We start from the raw sequence: 21,089 nt of genomic DNA, 5'->3' as shown, positions 1-21,089 counted from the left end.
CCTTTTTAAGATCCCAGCCATGGGTCCTCTTCTCCGTGACCGTCCCCGCGGGAACAGCGGACCCGATCACCGCTGGTGTCCCGCGATCAGGTCACAGAGAGGAAGAACGGAGAGAGGTAAGTGTAAACAAACCTCTCCCCATGCTTCTTAGTGAGCCTGTATCTGATCGTCTGTTCCCTGTCATAGGGAACGATGATCAGTGATGTCACACGCCAAGCCACGCCTCCCCCCCCCCCACAGTAAGAATCACACATTAGGGCGCACTTAACCCCTACAGCACCCCCACCTTGTTAACCCCTTCCCTTCAGTGTAATTTTTACAGTAACCGGTGCATTTTTATAGTACTGTTCGCTGTAAAAATGACAATGGTCCCAAAATAGTATCAAAGGTGTCCGATGTGTCCATTACTAGAAAAAAAAAATTATTAATAAAAATGCAATAAAACTATCTTCTATTTGGTAGACGCTATAAATTTTGCGCCAACAAATCAATAAATGCTTATTGCGATTTTATTTTATTTTTTTACCAAAAATATGTAGAAGAATATGTATCTGCCTAAACTGAGGAAAAAACGTTTTTTTTTCCATATATATATATATATATATATATATATATTCGTGATATTTATTATAGCAAAAAGTAAAAAATATTGCATTTTTTTTCAAAATTGTCGCTCTATTTTTGTTTATAGCACAAAAAATAAAAACCGCAGAGGTGATCAAATACCACCAAAAGAAAGCTCTATTTGTGGGGAAAAAAGGACGCCAATTTTGTTTGGGAGCCACGTCGCACGACCGCTCAATTGTCAGTTAAAGCGATGCAGTGCCGAATCGCAAAAAGGGGCAAGGTCCTTAACCTGCATAATGGTCCGGGTCTTAAGTGGTTAAGCTGCATAATGGTCTGGGGCTTAAGTTGAGGATTAGATCTATCCCCACTGACGTCTGAGATGTTTTGTAGCTAAGGCTGCTGGGTCAACAAAATGGGCCCACAACGTGTTGAATGTAGACCAGGTCGTATTTGCCCTCAATTGATGGATTTGTCCTAGCCATCCAAGCCCCTTGGCTAACTTGATCCGCACCACTGCGATTGTCTTCATTGGACAGCGATTGTTTTTTTCTGATGTCATTAGGCCTGACGAGCCTATTGTTTTCTCCTTGAAGGGCCAATTCTATGTCTCTCTTCAACCTTGAATCATTTTTAATGCTTGTGGTACGTCAAACACTTTAGTTTGGCTAAGCCAGAAGGATGATGTTCTAACCCAGGCTGCAAAGATGCAGACCTCTGTATAGTGTTAAAGAGACTAGAGCCATTTTGCCTGATAATTTCAGCAACAAGGTAGTTTATGGCTTGAGACTTGGAAATCTGAGATCCTTCTAGACATATTAGCCATACAAAATACTTTTCTCTTGTCATCCATGGACGGACACAGCTCCTTAAATCTTGACAAGTGGGTTATGTTCCCTGTTTACAGTAGAGGACTAGGCAGAAACATGTTAAATACATGTTACATTAAGAATTGAATAGCCCCGCCCAGGGGGCGGTCCCTCCAGACATAACCCTCCTCACTGCAGCTTGCAGCCTCAGTTTCGTTCTGCCTAGCAAAGGAGAAGGACGTATGGCTCCCTTTGGGCCCAGCGCCCTGAGGTAGGGTTGTCCCGATACCGATACTAGTATCGGTATCGGGACCGATTCTGAGTTTTTTCGGCGGTACTCAGACGCCGATACCCTGCCCCGATACACAAATAGAATACTTAACCCCCCCGCCACCGGAGCCGCAAACCACCGCCGCGATTCGCTGCCGTTACGCCGCATCCCCGCTACCGCCGACTGTGTAATACGGGCGGGAACATTACAGCTTTGAATAGCTGTAATGATTGGCACCGCGCATAGACACTCCCCCTTGCTCGGGTGAACTGTCCAATCCCGAGCGAGGGGGAGTGTCTATACACGCAGCGTGGCTCCAATCATTAAAGCTATTCAAAGCTGTAATGTTCCTGGCCGTAGTACTGTACACAGTCGGCGGTAGCAGGTAAGCGGGCCATGGCTGCATATGGGGGGGAAACATGGCTGGATGGGGGGGAGACAGATGGCTGGATGGGGGGGAGACAGATGGCTGGATGGGGGGGGGAGACAGATGGCTGGATGGGGGGGAGACAGATGGCTGGATGGGGGGGAGACAGATGGCTGGATGGGGGGGAGACAGATGGCTGGATGGGGGGGGGAGACAGCCGCGCTTCCGTAGTGTACTTTTGCAGTTACTGTGGAGATGTAGGCATGGGCAGTAAAGCCCATTGTCACTATATCAGACCAATTGCTTTCTGGGGGAAGTGATTTATTGGAAAGTTTTATGATTACCATAGTTCCCATCAAAGAGATAATGGTGCAGGCAGTGTCTGGCCATTTCTGCATCCTCCCCTTGCATAGTTTGAAAAAAAAAAAAAAACACTTGGCCAAGTGTTTATGGAAGATCAAGATGACCACATTGCCTTAGGGTAGTTGAATGTTGACTACACATCCAAGTTTCCCTTTAAACCAAAGCTGAAGTTTTGCATATAGCTTTGTTAGCACATGGCAGACTCCTTGAGGAGCCTGCACATTGTCATTTCTCTTGTGACCATAATGCTCAAGCGCTATGATGTACACTTCCTGGTTTGATAGGTCTGTAACCTGGCCTCACTCCTTTTCACTACATAAACTTGCGTACACTACCTACTGTACCGCATTAACAGGCCACAAAGAAGCCTTAGAAAATATGTAGGAGCAAAATTCTAAATTTGACACATGGCTGGATGGGGGGGAGACACATGGCTGGATGGGGGGAGACAGATGGCTGGATGGGGGGGAGACAGATGCCTGGATGGGGGGGAGACAGATGCCTGGATGGGGGGGAGACAGATGGCTGGATGGGGGGGGGGGGAGACACATGGCTGGATGGGGGGGGGGAGACACATGGCTGGATGGGGGGGGGGAGACACATGGCTGGATGGGGGGGAGACACAAGGCTGGATGGGGGGGGAGACACATGGCTGGATGGGGGGGAGACAGATGGCTGGATGGGGGGAGACAGATGGCTGGATGGGGGGAGACAGATGGGGGGGGGGAGACACATGGCTGGATGGGGGGGAGACACAAGGCTGGATGGGGGGGAGACACATGGCTGGATGGGGGGGAGACACATGGCTGGATGGGGGGGAGACAGATGGCTGGATGGGGGGAGACAGATGGCTGGATGGGGGGGAGACAGATGGGGGGGGGGGGAGACACATGGCTGGATGGGGGGGAGACACAAGGCTGGATGGGGGGAGACAGATGGCTGGATGGGGGGGAGACACAAGGCTGGATGGGGGGGAGACACAAGGCTGGATGGGGGGGAGACACAAGGCTGAATGGGGGGGAGACACATGGCTGGATGGGGGGAGACAGATGGCTGGATGGGGGGGAGACAGATGGCTGGATGGGGGGAGACAGATGGCTGGATAATGGGGGGACATGGCTGGATATGGGGGGGACATGGCTGCATCTGTGGGGGGACATGGCTGCATTTGTGGGGAGACATGGCTGCATTTGGGGACACATTAAAAAAAAGTATCGGTATTCGGTATCGGCGACTACTTGAAAAAAAGTATCGGTACTTGTACTCAGTCCTAAAAAAGTGGTATCGGGACAACCCTACCCTGAGGAAAAGATTTTATTTTTATTTTGACTTCTATCAACTGTCGGCTGAGAGACAGGCTGGATATTATAGATCCCTGTAGTCTTCTCAGTTCGGCCAGCGAGCATGAGCACACACCCTTGCAAAGAGGCTGGGTCTGCCACGACATACCCCATGACTCCTGGGGAGGTCAGTGAGCTTTGCTCCAAGGTCCGCACATGACTGGGCTGTGGTGTTCTCATTCACAGCGGACCAGGCCGACGGCTACATCCATTGCGGTTGTTTGCCTGTCTGGAATGCGTCAGCGAGTCGTCGCGTGGACGGGTAAGTACAGTCCCCCTCCCTCTTAGGGGGGTGTTATGGCTGAGCATTCCTGGGGTTTGAGTATCCTCTCTTTTTTTCCCTCTGCTAATTGGGGGGGGGGGGGCACCTGGGTGAGGGGACTGTGCGCCTGGCCTGTGTGTATTTTACTGTGAGAGTCCGCTTTTCTGGACGTTTTGGGGTGCTGTGTAGCCTTTCTAGGTGTTCCCCCTTTTGAAATCCTGTGTTTTGCCGCCGTTCTGAGGGGCTGGCGACATTTTTTTTGTGGATTTTCAGTTTCTATTGAAACATTGTATAAAGTGAATCTCTCGCGCTACTGTGAGTATATAAATAAATGTGTAGAAGTAAAATAACAAGCTGCTGAATCTCGTGACGTTCACCGAACATAAAATAGAAATGTGTAAAAAAATGATTAGCGCTAAAGTACAAACATACATATAAATAATGCTGACACCATGTGTCGTATTGCTGATAAATCAAGCAGGCAATATAATACAAACCTGTAGAGTCAGATAGATATATAGATTATATATATATATATATATATATATATATATATATATAAATATAAAGGACATATGCAAAAGTGCTCCTGTGTCAAACAGTGACTTAAAACATAAATGTGAACTGTTGCTGTATGCAACGACTCTATAATCCAGTGCAAAACGTGAATTGTTGCTGAATGCAACTACTCTATAATAAAGTGCAGTCCGTGCCTCCTTAACCATAAATGTCCGTGATGAAAATGGTTCAATAATGCAAAAAAATTAAAAAAATAGATAATGCAATAATTCCCATGGATAAGAGGCTCAAAAACCTCCTGCCAGTCCAAATTTCAGATCCTCCCCTGGTTTAGTTGTAATATTGAACCATGCTGGTGCTCCTCTACCTGTCTCCCAAAACTCTCACCTCCTTTTTGTTGGGCACATAGGTTTAATAACCGCCTCCTTGTATCTGTGGAGTGTCCAAACGAATGGTCCACTGTACTCCGTGATCCGGTATCCTTAAATAGGTAGCTGGAATAGGGGGAGGGGGTGGCGGAGGATCGCTCCCGCCCAAGCCCAGCAAGAGGAGAAAAGGCCACTATAGTGTAGTATTATCGGTAAAAAGTTTAATGGTACAATAAAAATCGGAATCTTACAATTATAATAAATAAAGTCAGCAGGGTATAATTGCAGTGTATTCACACTGTCTTACTGTGACCTCCGGCTGCTCCTGGTCTGCGCTGTCGGCCTCGATTTCCCTACGGCGTTACGTCACACTCCACGTGACTTCTTCAGGGGACCCTTCAGCGGAGGTCACAGTAAGACAGTATGAATACACTGCAATCATACCCTGCTGACTTTATTTATTATAATTGTAAGAGTCCGATTTTTATTGTACCATTAACCACTTCCGGACCGCCGCATGTACATTTACGTCGGCAGAATGGCACGGACAGGCACATTGGCGTACCATGTACGTCCCTGCCTAGACGTGGGTCGGGGGTCCGATCGGGACCCCCCCCCGTACATGCGGCGGTTCCCGTGGCTTCAGGAGCGATCCGGGACGAGGGCTCGTTTCTAGCCGCCCCCTCGCGATCGCTCCCCGGAGCTGAAGAACGGGGAGAGCCGTATGAAAACACGGCTTCCCCGTGCTTCACAGCTGCATCGATCGAGTGATCCCTTTTATAGGGAGACTCGGTCGATGACGTCAGACCTACAGCCACACCCCCCTACAGTTGTAAACACACACTAGGTGAACCCTAACTCCTACAGCGCCCCCTGTGGTTAACTCCCAAACTGCAACTCTCATTTTCACAATAAACAATGTAATTTAAATGCATTTTTTGCTGTGGTCCCAAAAATGTGTCAAAATTGTCCGAAGTGTCCGCCATAATGTCGCAGTCACGAAAAAAATCGCTGATCGCCGCCATTAGTAGTAAAATAATAATAAAACTATCCCCTATTTTGTAAACGCTATAAATTTTGCGCAAACCAATCGATAAACGCTTATTGCGATTTTTTTTTTTTTATAACAAAAATAGGTAGAAGAATACGTATCGGCCTAAACTGAGGAAAACAAAAAATTTTATATATGTTTTTGGGGGATATTTATTATAGCAAAACGTAAAAAATATTGATTTTTTTTCAAAATTGTCGCTCTATTTTTGTTTATAGCGCAAAAAATAAAAATCACAGAGGTGATCAAATACCACCAAAAGAAAGCTCTATTTGTGGGGGAAAAAGGACGCCACGTTTACGGACTGCAATGCTTTCCAATGGGATAGCGTACGTTGGCGGATGAGCATCCGCTAACGTCCGTTAACATCCGTCTCCGTTAAGCTCCGTTTTTTTGAACGGAAGAAAACCCTATTTTTCTTCCGTCAAAAAAACAGAACGGACGAAAAACGGATGTTAGCGGACGATCCGTTTAACATCCGATCCGCTAACATCCGTTTTTCACCAAAATCTGTAATAAAAATAAAGTTCTACCAAAAAAAAAAACGGATGACAACTGTTGAAAAACGGATGTAAAACAGATCTAAAAAACGGTCTGCACGTGTGAAAGGACCCTAAACCAGGGGACGATCTGAAATTTGGACTGTCGGGAGGTTTTTGAGCCTCTTATCCATGGGAATTATTGCACTATCTATTTATTAAATTTTTTTGCATTATTGAACCATTTTCATCACGGACATTTATGGTTAAGGAGGCACGGACTGCACTTTATTATAGAGTAGTTGCATTCAGCAACAATTCACGTTCTGCACTGGATTATAGAGTCGTTGCATACAGCAACAGTTCACATTTATGTTTTAAGTCACTGTTTGACACAGGAGCACTTTTGCATATGTCTTTTATATTTATTTATTTATTTATTTATATATATCTGACTCTACACGTTTGTATTATATTGCCTGCTTGATTTATCAGCAATACGACACATGGTGTCAGCATTATTTATATGTATGTTTGTACTTTAGCGCTAAACATTTTTTTTACACATTTCTATTGAAACGTTGGCGGCCATTTTGTTGTAGCCTGCCATGATGCAGCATATTTTGGATGTGCTGCGCTCGGCGGCCATCTTGCCTGAGTCCTCGGCCTCTAGCGTTGATTCCTACGGCGTGCAGCGCCGTTATCTTCACACAGCATCTCACAGCTTCCTCACAATTTTTTTCCCCACACACACAGCAGTTGTGCGGGACACGGGCGGCGCTGGGCAGTCCCCTCTGGTGTGGTGAGTCCTGGACCCCTCTCCTTCCTCTCACCCCCCCCCCCCCCCCGGGGCAGCGCAGCAGGAGTGTGGCTGGGAGGTTTTTCTACTTAAATAGTCAGTGGTAGCTGCAGTTTGTCTGCATGGACAGGTGCTGCATGCACCTGCATGTTTGCATATGTGTCTTAAGCTACGAAGCAATATCTGGGTCCTTCCCCAACTTGATTCCCACACAGGGTTCATTATTGGTCCTGGACACTTTTGTGCCAGGGTGGGGGTGGAATGCGGACGGGGGTCAAAAGGAGTGCCCCCTCCCCCCCTTATCCCCTGGGGAATGCTCTGTAATGGAGCCGTGGACCAGATATCTGGGTCAGTGCAGGTTAATGCATTATGGGTGCGCTTCTCACTGCTGTACGGGACTCTTCGGCTGGTTAGTGCAGCTGGGTTTCCGCCAGGGGCTCTGTCTTTTTTGATTCACAATTCAGACCGCTATGTGTAGGTTTTTTCCCTTCTGTGCCCTTCTTTGATAATTTCTTAGATGCCGAAATGAGAAAAGCCGCTGAGGGCTTTTGTAGTCCCTCACCGCCGGGCAGTTCAGTGCTCCTTTGAGGGGAGCCCTTTCCAGAGGTGGGCTTCCTCTCCGGTGGTGGACTCTCCGGGCATGTATAGGTGATGCTCTCCCTATTGCACGGGACCCCCGCTTATATGGATCTGACTGATAGCAGACCCGAAGTATTGACCCTTTCCATGTTTTCATGCTGGGGTCTGACTAGCGGCCTATTGGGCCACTACTCTGGGGTCTCATTTACTCACGGACCTGTTCCTCCTTATGGAGAAACAGACATGATGAATGGAGGAGGATGAGTGCTGATTACACTATCTCTCCCACTGCCTTGAATGACAACTCAGGGTGGTGTAATTCTGATGCTAATCACTGATAATCACGATGTGGCATTTTGCACTGGACAGGGGAGGAGCGCGACTCTCTCCCGAAGTGATTAGGCTAGCGGACCAGCTGGTCCAGGGCCTCATATAGGTCTGTTTCAGAATGGTTTTACGCACACGGCGGTGTAGTGGTTAATTTCATTACTTGGCAGCAAGTGAGCCATTCGTTTGAATCGGACACTGACACCAATCTGCCTGGAGCTTGCATTGTCGCTCCCTGTATCTGCGTGCGTTTCCTACGGGCACTCCGGTTTCCTCCAAGGGTGTGTGCATGCACCTACCTAATATACATACACACTATGTGTGTGTATTAATTAGGGGCAACCCTCCCAGCCCGTCAAGGGCCCAGCTGGGGGTCTAATCTGTCCCTGGGTACGTATGCGACCACACCGGCACCCAGTAGCCGGCCAATGTATGTAGCCTTCCCACCCTGTCTCTAGGTGAGGGGGCAGCTGGCAGGTTCACAATTCGGTAAAACCTTTCTGCTCTCCGACCGGTGGGTCTGCGAGGTGGTCTCTTCGGAGTACTAGATAGGGTTTCTCCTATCCACAGAACAAAGTTCTTTCCTCGTGTCTTCCTCTCCCGGCCCATCGGTCTGCCTTGGGCAGTGTTGTTAAACTGCGGGGTAATTTTACTTTCCCTGCAGGACGAGAGGTTGGGGGTGTTTTCTAGGGGCCTCAGGCCCTGAATACCTTTGTAAACATTGGGTAGTTTTGCATGGAACCATTTGTTTGGTAGCTGCGCTCCATCCGGGGGACGTCCTGGAGTCCTCTGACATCAGGGATGCATGCATGTCCCGTTTTGCGCATGTCACAGTGTTCTTTCTGTGCTTTATGGTGAGAGAGGGTCTCTGTTGTGGCCCTCCCTGTCGATCTGGCATTAGCATCATGGGTTTCCAGCTAGGACCTCGCACTTATCCTAACTCTGTTGGGACAGCGAGGTTTTGCCTCGTTGACTACTTGGACGACCTTCTTCTGAGAGTAACTTCTGTCTCAGACTTAGTGGATGTGTTATTCCCATTTGGACCCTCCAAAGACTTGGATGGGCGTTAAACACCGGAAGGTGTAGCTCAGTGGTGGCAAGTCCGCCTTCCATGCGTGCAACCCAGGATTCAAATTCTGGGCATCCTAGGTTCCGACTCAGCATTGGTGTATCTAGGGTTGATCCGGACTCCTCAGCGGCGAAGGTCCTTCTTTCCCTGGAGAAATTGCAGACTCTTCAGTCTGCAGTGATGGTATTGAGATCATGCAATCGGTCTTCCTGCTGGTCCGGGGCCTGTGGGTAGCCTCTTTCAAGGCGGTACCGTATGCCCAGCTCCACACTCGGGTTTTCCGGGGGAAGTATTATCCAGGTGTTAAAGATCGCTTGTTTCTGAAATCATCAGATTCCGGCTTCCTTCCAGTGGTTGGTATTTACGACGGATGCCAGCCTCAAGGGTTGTGGGCCTGGGGGGGTCCCGTCGGGTCTGAGTCGATGGACTTGCGTGGATCTGCGGTCACACCTCTCTGTATGTGCCCGCTCTCGTCTGGTCTCGGTTGTTACCCAGGGTCAGCCCTGGCTAGTGCCTGGGTGGGTGTCTGCCTGGATCCACCAGGTGTTGTGGACCCTGTCTACCGGTCTTTGTCCTATTTTAGGCGATGTCGCTCCTCGTGGTCGAGGAGGTTGCAAGGTCGTCCGATCTGGTTTTGGCCAGACAATGCCAGGTAGTGACTTCCGTCTATCTTCAGGTATACCAGCAGGCGGGCTACTGGACTCGCCAGATGCTGGACCAGGATTTCTGTTCTTCGTGCGGGGCTCCCTTGCAGGTTAACCTCACAGGGCTCCTGGCCGCTCACCCCCCACCACAGGGGTGTCAAGCTAGTGGCCAGGTCTAGTGGTCTGGTACAGACGCGCCAGTCACGCTGGTGGCCCTGCAGGGTCTGTATCGGCAATTTTTTTTTGCCACCCTGCCATTGTAGTGTTTCCTCAGCTGCTCCACTAAGTGGAGGTTTAGGAGATCCCAATGCCTCTAATCGCTCCAGTTTGGCCTTGGCGTCCTTGGCTCGTCTACCCTGGCGGTTGCCAGGGCGGGAGGCACCTCTGTTCCAAGGTCCCATGGTTCGTCCTGTTGTAAAGTCACTGACTTGCTCAATATGACTATTGGAAGCCGGACTTTGAGAGACCGGGGTCTGTCAGATTCGGTCATCTCCACAATGCTGAGGGCACGGTAGTCTTCTTCCGTGGGATCTACCGTCGCGCCTGGCAGGCTTACATCTCTTGGCGCGAAGAGATGAAGTGGCGTCCACGGACGTACTCAGTGTCCAGGGTCCTGCTGTTTTTACAGCTTGGAGTGGACTAAGAGTTGCTTAAAGAAGCACCATTTGGGGCAGATTTCAGCCTTGGCTGTGTTCTGTCAGTGGCCTTTGTTTGCGGCCCGTTCCCTGGTTGGCCCCTTGTTTGTGCAGGGGGTTGTCATATATACTTTCCCCTCTCGGCTCATCTCTCCTCCCATGAGTTTTGATTCTGGTGCTCTCGGTTCTTCTGGAATCTTCCTTTTGGTATCATCAGAGAGATTCTCTCTTGACACTATCTCAGAAGGTGGTCCCTTTAGTGGCCTTTACCTCTGTTAGAGGGGTTTTTGAGGCGGCGGTCTTGTCTTGCAGGCCGCCATGCTTGATCCTCCATAAGGATTAGGTGGTGGTTTTGGCCTTTCGCAGGAATAAGGACATTGTTCTTCCATCCTTCTGTCCTCGGCCAGCGCATCCTATGGAGGTTGTCTTTCATACTTTAGTCCACAAAAGGGCCTGACGGTCTCGTCGACCACCATTTCTCGGTGTATCAGTTAGACTGTTACACAGGCCTATGCTCTTAAAGGGCAGGCTCCCTTTCTAGTCACGGCACTTTTGACCAGGGAAATTGGTGTTTCCTTGGGGGGGGGGGGTTCCGACATCATGCGGCGGTTTTACAGATACTCGAGGAGGCGACTTGGTCGTCTGTTCACGTTTTTTTTTTCAGAATTTACGTGGTTACTGTGAGTGCATCTTCTGATGCTGCTTTCGCCCGCCAGTTTTTGCAGGCGGCTGTTTGAAGTTGCACCTCCTCCGTTGAGGAGCTCTGCTTGTTTTGGGGTGAAATTAAATATGGTTTTACTGACTTATTTCCCACCCCTCGTTTTTTTGACACTGCTTGGGGACGTCCCACTTGTCAAGATTTAAGGAGCTGTGTCCGTCCATGGATGATAAGAGAAAATAGGATTTTTTGTACTCACCGTAAAATCCTTTTTCTCTGAAGTTTATGGACGGACACAGCTCCCACCCCTCATTTTTAGGTTTGTACTGCTTGTTACGAACTGAGGCTGCAAGCTGCAGTGAGGAGGGTTATGTCTGGAGGGACCGTTCAACTTTGTTAATGTAACATGTATTTAACATGTTTCTGCCTAGTCCTCTCCTGTAAACAGGGAACATAACCCACTTGTCATGATTTAAGGAGCTGTGTCCATCCATGGACTTCAGAGAAAAGGATTTTACGGTGAGTACAAAAAACCCTATTTTTCTGTGTTACTGCCCATATTGAGGATGTCTTATCCCTCCTGAATGGAGGGTGAGACAATGTGTCTTACACTATTTGGAAGTGGAAGACCCCAGGGGGTGAAGAATTATCTGCCCTGGTCTTTCAGAATTGGTTTGCCAAGATGAGCAACAGTTTCTGTATCCCAGAGAGTGAGGACATGATGAGTGTCATCTATCCGTTCAATGCCGTCTCTAGGCTTACTTGTATACATATCAATCCTTACAGCAAGGAGCAGATAATTCCATCCTTTAAATTCTGTAGGGTTTTTCCTCTGATCTAATGTACTTTAAGTCTGAAGTAGGTGCTCTGACCTCCATAGGATTTCAAACACCAACAGTGAGACCTCCATGTGAAACTTCACTTCTTGGTCTCCAGCATCTAGATAGAACGTGTCTGAATTTGTAAGGTAACGTCGGTCACGCTGTATGAGGTATTGGCTCTTGGGAAGGAGAATTGGAGGTTCTCGGATCTGAGACTGTACCGCGGCTATCATGGTGCAGGAAGCAAGTCTTTCCTTACTCCAAAACCAGTTAATACAGTTGTCAACCTTCCCTTGTGCCTTTCAAACCACATGGGTTAATACAGGCTACTTGGAATACATGGAAAACACTGTGCATGCATTTTGTGCAGGAAAAAGTCACACATAACTGAACCGAACTGCGTCTGGTGTGAAATGGCCTTTAATACACAGGACCTACGGGTCCTAAGATCAAATTTACATATAATTCTGTCAGCTGACCCTACTGGTCGTCTTGGGTAGACTTGAGTTTAGGCAGACAAATAAAGATGATTATTGATTCTTTATTCTCTATAGTTTTCTCAAGTTTAACCTGTCATTCACTCTTCATTGTGATAAAAATGGAAATAGATGTGCAACCCGATGTTAGTGCAAATGTGTGAATATTATTATTTACACACACACACACAAAAACAAACTAACAAAGGTATAAATTCTATGAAAAACAAACAAAAAGCAGTGTCCATTTTCAAATCGGCTACAAAAGTTTTGCTGTAATCAAAATCTACAAATTGTACACATACAAATCTTCATCCTATGCTTCCACCAGGCAGATGAAAAATAGTAGGTATACAAAAGGGCTGCTTACTGGATCCGTTGGATCTCTATCACGAAGATCAAATGCGCTCAGACACACGGGATGACTCTGGTAACCGCAACAGCTGGTCATGCATTCATCCAGATCCTCTCCTCCACTAGCCGTCTAAGGACTGCAACCGATCTCCTTCAGAGTTTTAGTATGGGCAGGATCGCTCAAAGGGCATAGGGGAGGAGCATGTTAAAAAGAGGAAAGAAATGCTTCATGGTGCAGTAGGTTCTTTTAAAAAAAAAATGATATTTAATAGAGCTTACCTGTAAAATCCTTTTCTTGGGAATACATCACAGGACCCAGAGCCTTAATTAATGGGTTATGTAGTCACCACAGGTGATTGGACACCCTTGAGCACAGGGATCTCTTGTTTTTGGCACAAAGCTGTCCAGCTTTGCGTTGAACCTGGAAGCCAACAGGTCCACATCCCTGGTTCCCCATTTCTGACATATGATTTGAAACATGTTGGGGTGTAGAGACCATTCAACAAAGGCCATGGGGAATGCCTAGGAAAAAACCAAGCCTACTTACTGACCAGCTCGCAGACAACCAATTAACCTGTCTAACAGTATGCGTTAAAAACGGGTTTTGTCCGCACGCATTTGCAAACGCATGCGTGAGCCACGTCATGGCACCCTGGAGTCTGTGGTCACAACACTAAACTATGAGTGTCCCCACAATGGAGGCACATTTATTCTGATGGATAGATGAGAACAGGTGGACTGAAGGGCACCCCTTCTTAAAGGTACAGGAGCACACCAAACACTCAGCATGTAGCACAGTGACTGCAAAGGTGCTGGTGCGCTGCTGGACCAATACACACACCACAGGTGAAACAGACTTGTCCACCGCCCTCATCTATAGCTGGCCATCGCAGTAAGCAGCATTGGAAGGCTGAAACAGGTATCAATAAAGGCCTGGACTCAGTTGCTGGTGGCTCAAAAAATCCACCTGCCAATTTTCTACCCCTGGAATGAAGACCGCAGATAGGCGAGGAATATACCTTTCTGCCCAGGCCAAGATGTGATTCACCTCTTTTTGGGCATCCAGACTTCTGGTGCCTCCTTGGTGATTGATATAGGCCACGGCCGTAGCATTGTCGGACTGAACCCAAACAGGCCAGCTTTGCAGTCTGTAAGACCAAACTTTGAGGGCCAAATGAATTGCCCGAATTTCCAGAACGTTGATGGGTAGGAGGTTTTCGGACGCGGACCACTTTCCCTGGGCAGATGCTTCTTCTAGCACTGCCCCCCCAGCCGAGAAGGCTGGCATCTGTGGTCACCACTTTCCAGGTAACTGGAGTAAAGGATTTTCCTTCTGACAGATTTTGGGGGAAGCAACCACCAATTGAGGCTTCGGCGAACCCCTGGAGATAATATCATAGGAAGATCCAGGGCCTGAACATCTTTGTTCCAAGCTGACAGAATTCCGCCCTGTAGCGGTCTCAAGTGAAACTGAGAATAAGGGACAGCGAATGAGGCTTCCATCTGTCCCAATAATCTCCTGCATAGACGGATGGAAGGCCTTCTTTTTGCCTTTACCACTCGGACCAAGTCTCCTATGGCTTTTGCCTTCGGCTTGGGAAGTAATACCTTGCTTTGGGACGTGTCTATAATCATGCCCAAGTACTCCAGCCTTCTTTGAGGCTGAAAGGAAGAATTTTCCAGATTGAGGATCCAGCATAGGTACTCTAAATATTCCACTGTGCACAGGGCGGAGCCAACGGCCGACATGTGAACAGCGCTGGTCCGGAGCTCCGTGCAGGGCAGACGAATCCTGGGCGATAGAGCAGCCAAACACCGCAGGCAGAGACATCCCCCGACTCCTAGTCCTGTGCTGCCCACGTAGGGATGGTCAAATACGGCCGTGCACCGATGGCAACTCCGGAACAGCGCACGGTCCACTTTGCCTGGAAGTCCCAAGATGGCGGCCGCCATGAGGCAGAGGGACAGGGCCCCAGCGCGGAGCGGCCTCCGGACGACGAATGGCCCTCACTGTCTGACACCCAGGTGAGCCAGCTACCTCCCAGAACTAAGGGGCCGAAGTGGGGCACACAGCAGGCCGGATCACAACCACAGGAGGGGGGTGATGAGGCTTCTGAAGCCGGAGGAGGGGAGCCCTCCCTGAAGCAGATCATGGAGGCCATATACACCTGCCAGGCCACCCTCACTGACCACATAGATGGCATTAAGACTGAACTGTCGTTCCTTAAACATGACGTGCAGACCATCAGGGAAAGAGCTGGGGAAGCTGAGCAGAGAATTAGTGACCTGGAGGATGTGGTGCGCCCTTTGGAGAATAAACTGCAGACCGTCCACTGTGAGGTGGGAGCTCATACAGATAAGTTATGGGACATGGAAGACCGCCAGAGAAGGAATAACATACGTTTGGTAGGCTTCCCTGAGAAGGCAGAGGGCAAGCAGCCTGAGGACTTCCTTGAGCTCTGGCTAAAAGATACTTTGGCTGACACTACTTTCTCCCGTCTGTTTGCTATAGAGAGGGCACACCGCATTCCGTCTAAACCCCCTCCACCGGGCGCCCATCCGCGTCCTATGATTGCACGTATCCTACACTTTAGAGATCGTGAAAATATTCTGAGGGCAGCTCGCACTGTAGGGGACCTCCAATTTAATGGGAATAGGATCTCTATTTATCCTGATTTCTCTGCAGCTACGCAGAAACAGAGAGCCAGTTTCCTGCATGTTAAAAAGAGACTGAGAGATATGCACATGGCCTACAGTATGATGTACCCTGCGAAGCTCAGAGTGGTCGACGAGGGCAAAGTGTTCTTTTTCAATTCCCCTACAGAGGCTTCATGATGGTTGGACACTAGGGGGCGACCTAGTCCAAGAAATGATCACTAACTGCATTACATAGGCTTGGCTCTTAATCTGGGCCGTTTGTTTCTGCCTGCGCTCTGTTTGCCGCTGGGACGGGTGTGGTCAATCCCACTGCGATTGTTTTGCTCTGAAGCCTCGGTCTTCCTGGACTGAGCCCTGCCCGGATTCACCAGCATTCTTTCTCTATCGGTTTTTGTGTGGTTTGGGTTTTTTTTTTCTCCCCCTTTTTTTTTTTTTTGCTTTTTTGGAACTTTGACTTACTGAGTCCGTGTCAACGGCAATGTCAACATAGACTCCCTGGAGGGAGTTGGTGGTTGGGGGGTGAGACTGTTATAATCCCCTGACAATTTGTTTGCTGAAGTTATGGGATACAGGCACTCGGCAGGTTGGGGCTGTGTGCAGGGTGGGGGGTGGGGTTCTGTTTCTCTCTGTGAACGTAGGTCGTGTGTCGTTGTCTCTCTTTTGTTCAATCTCCACAGGTTGATATGGTTGACCGCACCGGAGGTGTGCGGGGAGTCCCTGGGTATGCACCTGCGATTCGTTACTTTACAGGATGACGGGTAAGATAAATGTGTTGTCCTGGAATGTCTGGGGTATGAATTCAAGGATTAAGCGTTCCCTTGTCTTTGACTTCATAAAGAGGTACAAACCCCATATTATTATGTTGCAGGAGACACATCTCCAAGGTTCTAAGGTATTAGCGTTGAAAAAAGCTAACGTGATGAGGGTAATACATGCTGAGTATTCTACTTATTCTAGAGGAGTGGCCATTCTAGTCACTAAGAAGGCGGCTGCACATATTTTACAGGTTAAGAGTGACCCAAAGGGGAGGTATGCTGTTCTTGTCTGCCAAATGTTCGGGATCTGTATGACGCTGGTGTGTGTATATGTCCCTCCCCCTTTTTCCTTCCAGGTACTGGAAGAAATCCTTACAGCTGCAATACAGGTGGCCCAGGGCCCACTACTACTGTTAGGAGATTTTAATGCGGTGTCAGATGGGTCACTCGATAGACATGGGAGTGTGACTGGTCCACGCCATACTCTTTCCGCCTGGTTGGACAGCTACGCCCTCACTGATGTGTGCCGTTGTCGCAACCCTGGGGTCAGAGAATACTCATGTCACTCGGGGACGCATAGGACACTATCTAGAATTGATATGGTGCTGACCTCTGTGGATGCATTACCCCTGGTTTCAGGAGTTAGATACCTCCCCAGAGCTTTATCTGATCACTCTCCTATGGAGGTCACGCTGACTTTAGGTGTGCCTGCTGGGAGACGATTATGGCGTATGAAAACGCAGTGGTTGGAGGAGGAATATGTAAAGATCAAATGTAAGACGGCTATTGACCTATATTGGAGGGAGAATAGCTCCGGCACCTCGGTCCCGATTCAATGGGACGCTTTTAAAGCAACTTTGAGAGGGGTGTTTGCCAAGGAAACTAGGGACTTTGCAAGGGCCTTAAATTTAGATGTGAAACAGGCTGAACAGGCTACTGTAACTGCTGAACGACAGTATATTCAGGCCCCATCCCCGCATACCTATAGCTCATGGCAGGACTTAACGAGACAATATAAACTACTACTAACGGATCAGACTATGAAACTGCAACTGAAACAGGCTAGGTCCATTATTGAGTTTGGGGACAAAAGCGGCCATTTGCTGGCATTTTTGGCAAAACCCTTATATGCCCCTACATCGATACTGCAGATTAAGCGCCCGACCGGGGAATTAGTGAGCGACTCTCAGGATATCCTGTCCACGTTCCGGGACTTTTATAATGCACTATACCAGTCCCAATCTAGCTCTACAGTTCAGGACGTCTCTTCCTATCTAGACGCTATGACACTCCCATCTTTGACGCAGGGTGAAAGCGCTGCTCTTGATCAACCCATAACATCAGAAGAGGTGGCTGGTGCCATTGCTTCTTTTAAACCGGGAAAGTCGCCAGGCTTGGATGGCCTCCCGGCCGAATGGTATCAGTTGCACAAGGAGAGCTTAACCCCACGCCTCCAAACGGTGTTTAGCAACGCAGAAAAGGAGGGCATATTACCAGAGTCGATGCGTGAAGCACTGATTGTGGTAATTCCGAAACCGGGTAAGGACCCGCTGGAGTGCGAGTCGTATCGGCCAGATTTTGGCAGGTAGATTGCAGTCGGTAATACTGAAATTAATTCACTCAGACCAAACCGGCTTTATACCGGGGAGATGCACTCAGATGAATCTAAGGAGGTTGTATGTCAATTTGCAAGTGTCCCATGCTAACTGTGGTCAGAGGGTGGTGGCATCACTAGACACAAAAAAGGCATTCAACTCCGTAGAATGGACTTACCTTTTTCCCCTACTTCTAAAACTGGGCCTGGGACCGAGGTTTGTGAACTGGGTCAGGTTGCTCTATGCTGAGCCGAGGGCTAGTGTCAGGGTCAATGGCCTCATCTCGGACTCATTTCCGATCAGGCGGGGAACTAGGCAGGGTTGCCCCCTGTCACCACTTTTATTCGCACTAGCCATAGAACCTCTGGCGACTAGGCTCAGGGATCGAGCTGACATTGCCGGGCTGCTGGTGGGGGATCTGGAGGAACGTGTGTCACTATACGCGGATGATATGCTCCTATACTTGGGTGACCCCGGGGACTCCCTGGCAACCGCGTTTTCCTTGATCCGGGAGTTCGGTGATTTCTCTGGATTCCGGATCAATTGGTCCAAGTCGGCGCTCTTCTGGACCCACAGCCAGATTTAGCTCTCCCTGCTCAGTTCCCCCTGCAGGTCACGGACCGCTTTAAATACTTAGGAATAACCATAGAATTGCCTATAGAGAAATTTTCGAAGACAAATTTATGGCCAGTCATACGAGACTTCGAGGACAGGGTGAAAAAATGGAAGGACCTCCCGCTTACAATGCTGGGGAGAGCCAACCTGTTTAAAATGATCTTCCTCCCAAAATTCCTGTACATTCTTTCTAATGCCCCCTTAGGCATCCCCAGGAAGACCTTTAGATACATCGACTCCCTGCTGACCTCCTTTCTGTGGGGTAGTGGGGCAGTTCGGGTGGCGCTGGCTGTGCTGCAGTTGCCGGTGGGGAGAGGAGGTCTGGCGATTCCTGACCTCCGTCTATACTACCTGGCGTCACAGCTTGTTCATGCCCACTGGCGTATGTTCCCCCAGCTGAACAATGCCGCTGTGGCGGTGGAGGCGGCTGTGGCAACCTCATATGAGACATTGCTGAACTTTTTTCATAGAGGGGAGGTCCCGACAACAGATGGAATGGTGATCCTTAGATCAGCCAAAGCGGTGCTTGAGATATGTAGGAGACACACTCTGGACACCCCCCTGTACTTGTCCCCTAATGCTCCACTGTGGTTTAACCCCAGATTAACCGACATCTTTCTGCTGGAAGATGGACATAGGTGGGCCAAATTTGGCCTGGTTTATTTACATCAACTGTTTGACAGGGGAGAGTTGAAAACGTTTACGCACTTGAGAAGGGAGCTGGGGGTGCCCGAAACTTGGAGATTTCAGTACACAAGATTGAGACATGCCACTCAGGCGCAGTTTGGTACGGGGGTAGTGGTGTTAGAAAACACTAAGTTAGAATCATTATTGTTGAATCCTGAACATACCAAGTTAGTCTCTACCTACTATACTATGCTCATGAGTAAGATACGACCGAGGGAGGAAAAGACGAGACTTAAGTGGACTACGATAATACCAGAACTGACGGAACCCCAGTGGGAGGAAGTCCTAGTGTCATATCTCCCTACTGTGATCTCGGCAAGGGACAAACTGATACAGCTGCGATACCTGCATCAAATGTATTACACACCACACAGATTATATAGAATGGGCAGAAGAGAGAACCCTGTTTGTCATAAGTGCTTGGTGGCAGAGGGCACCTTTATGCATATGGTGTGGGACTGTAATAGGATTCGACCGTTTTGGTCGCAGGTTACGCAGTTTATTGCCGACACCTTTGATCTCCCGAACATATGCAGTCCACTCTTGTGTCTTCTGGGTATTATAGAGGATGATATCATGAGTAACAATATGCGAATTTTCCTGAGACTGCTATGCCAGGAAGCTCATTGTCTTGAACTGGATAAAGAGGGAATTCCTCACTCTCTCTGCTTGGAAGGGGTTAATCAATGCTAATATTACGATGTACAAAATGACCTATGAAGCGAGGGGAAGCAAGAAAAAATTTCATAAAGTGTGGGGTAGCTGGGTAGACTCCAGGGACACTAACTCTGGAGAAGTGTAAGGGACTCTGTTCCTCGTCCTCTGTATACAATGTATGAGACGTATTGTGCAGCTCTAGTGCGGGCGGATCTGGGGAGATGGGGAGACAACGACACACGACACTTGGGAGAGAGGGTTCTTTTTTCTATGTTTGTTTATATGCCCTAGTTTTGTGGTTTTTATTATTTTAGTTTCTGATGGGTATGGTGCTCTGAACTTATGATATATGCTATAATCTAGCTACACTGCTCAGTTTTTTTTGGTCAGGAGCCCGAAGTTTGAATAACTAGTTCTCTGTTAATAAAATAAAAGGCTATATGCACTTTAGAAGAATCCATGTTAGGATTGTTCCCTATCACTTTTACGAACATGGAAATGTACAATGGGGGAATTTTATTTTCCCTTTGATTTTTTTTTTTCTCTTCTCCTTTTGACTGTCCTACATGAGTACTTGTCATTTCTATGCAATGCTATTTCCTGTAACCGTGTATATGGCTAATAATAAAAACCTTTTAAAAAAAAAAAAAATATTCCACTGTGCTGTGCACATTGTGGTCCAAGCGTGCGGTGGACTGATCTATGATCAACAGATCGTCCAGGTAGGCTGTTACTGCTATGCCTCGTGCCCTTAGCCTTGCCAGGGTCAGGGCCAGTATTTCTGTGAACACTCGAGGTGCTGTAGCCAGCCCGGAAGGAAGGGCCACAAACTGAAAGTGGCGCTGATCTACTGCAAACCTTAGAAACTTTTGGTGGGCGGGAAATATTGGCACATGTAGATATGCATCTCTAATGTCTATTGATGCCAGGAATTCTCCTCCCTGAAGGGTGGAAACAACTGAACGGACAGACTCCATGCGGAAGGAGCGAATGTTCAGAAACTGATTCAGACTTTTCAGATCTAGAATAGGTCTGACATCCCTGTTTAGTTTTGGAACCGTAAACAGGTTTGAACAGAATCCTGATCCCTGATCCTCTAACTCCAAGATTACCCCTTGGGACAACAGGTGTTCCAAGGCCAGCAGTAAAGGCCTTCTTTTTTTTTGGATCTTTGGCAACTCCTGATCTCAGAAAACGGGGTGGCGGAGGTTCTCTGAATTCTAGCTTGTAGCCTGAGGACACTGTGGCGATGACCCACTTGTCCCGAACTTTGTTTCTCCAGGCGTTTGCAAAATGCAGCAGCCTTCCCCCCACTTGGGCCGAGCGGGGGCATCCCTTCATAGGGAAGTTTTGGGGGTCTGTTTAGA

General features: G+C 48.4%; 1 pseudogene; it reads left to right on the top strand.

Annotated features, from left to right (window-relative positions):
* Positions 1-7,986: 7,986 nt before the first annotated feature.
* LOC120929759 lies at positions 7,987-8,097 on the top strand (annotated as a pseudogene).
* The last annotated feature ends 12,992 nt before the right edge of the window (positions 8,098-21,089 follow it).

This window comes from Rana temporaria, chromosome 2 (assembly GCF_905171775.1).
Source record: "Rana temporaria chromosome 2, aRanTem1.1, whole genome shotgun sequence".
Classification (NCBI taxonomy): domain Eukaryota; kingdom Metazoa; phylum Chordata; class Amphibia; order Anura; family Ranidae; genus Rana; species Rana temporaria.
This window is presented reverse-complemented; position numbering and strand designations above follow the sequence as displayed.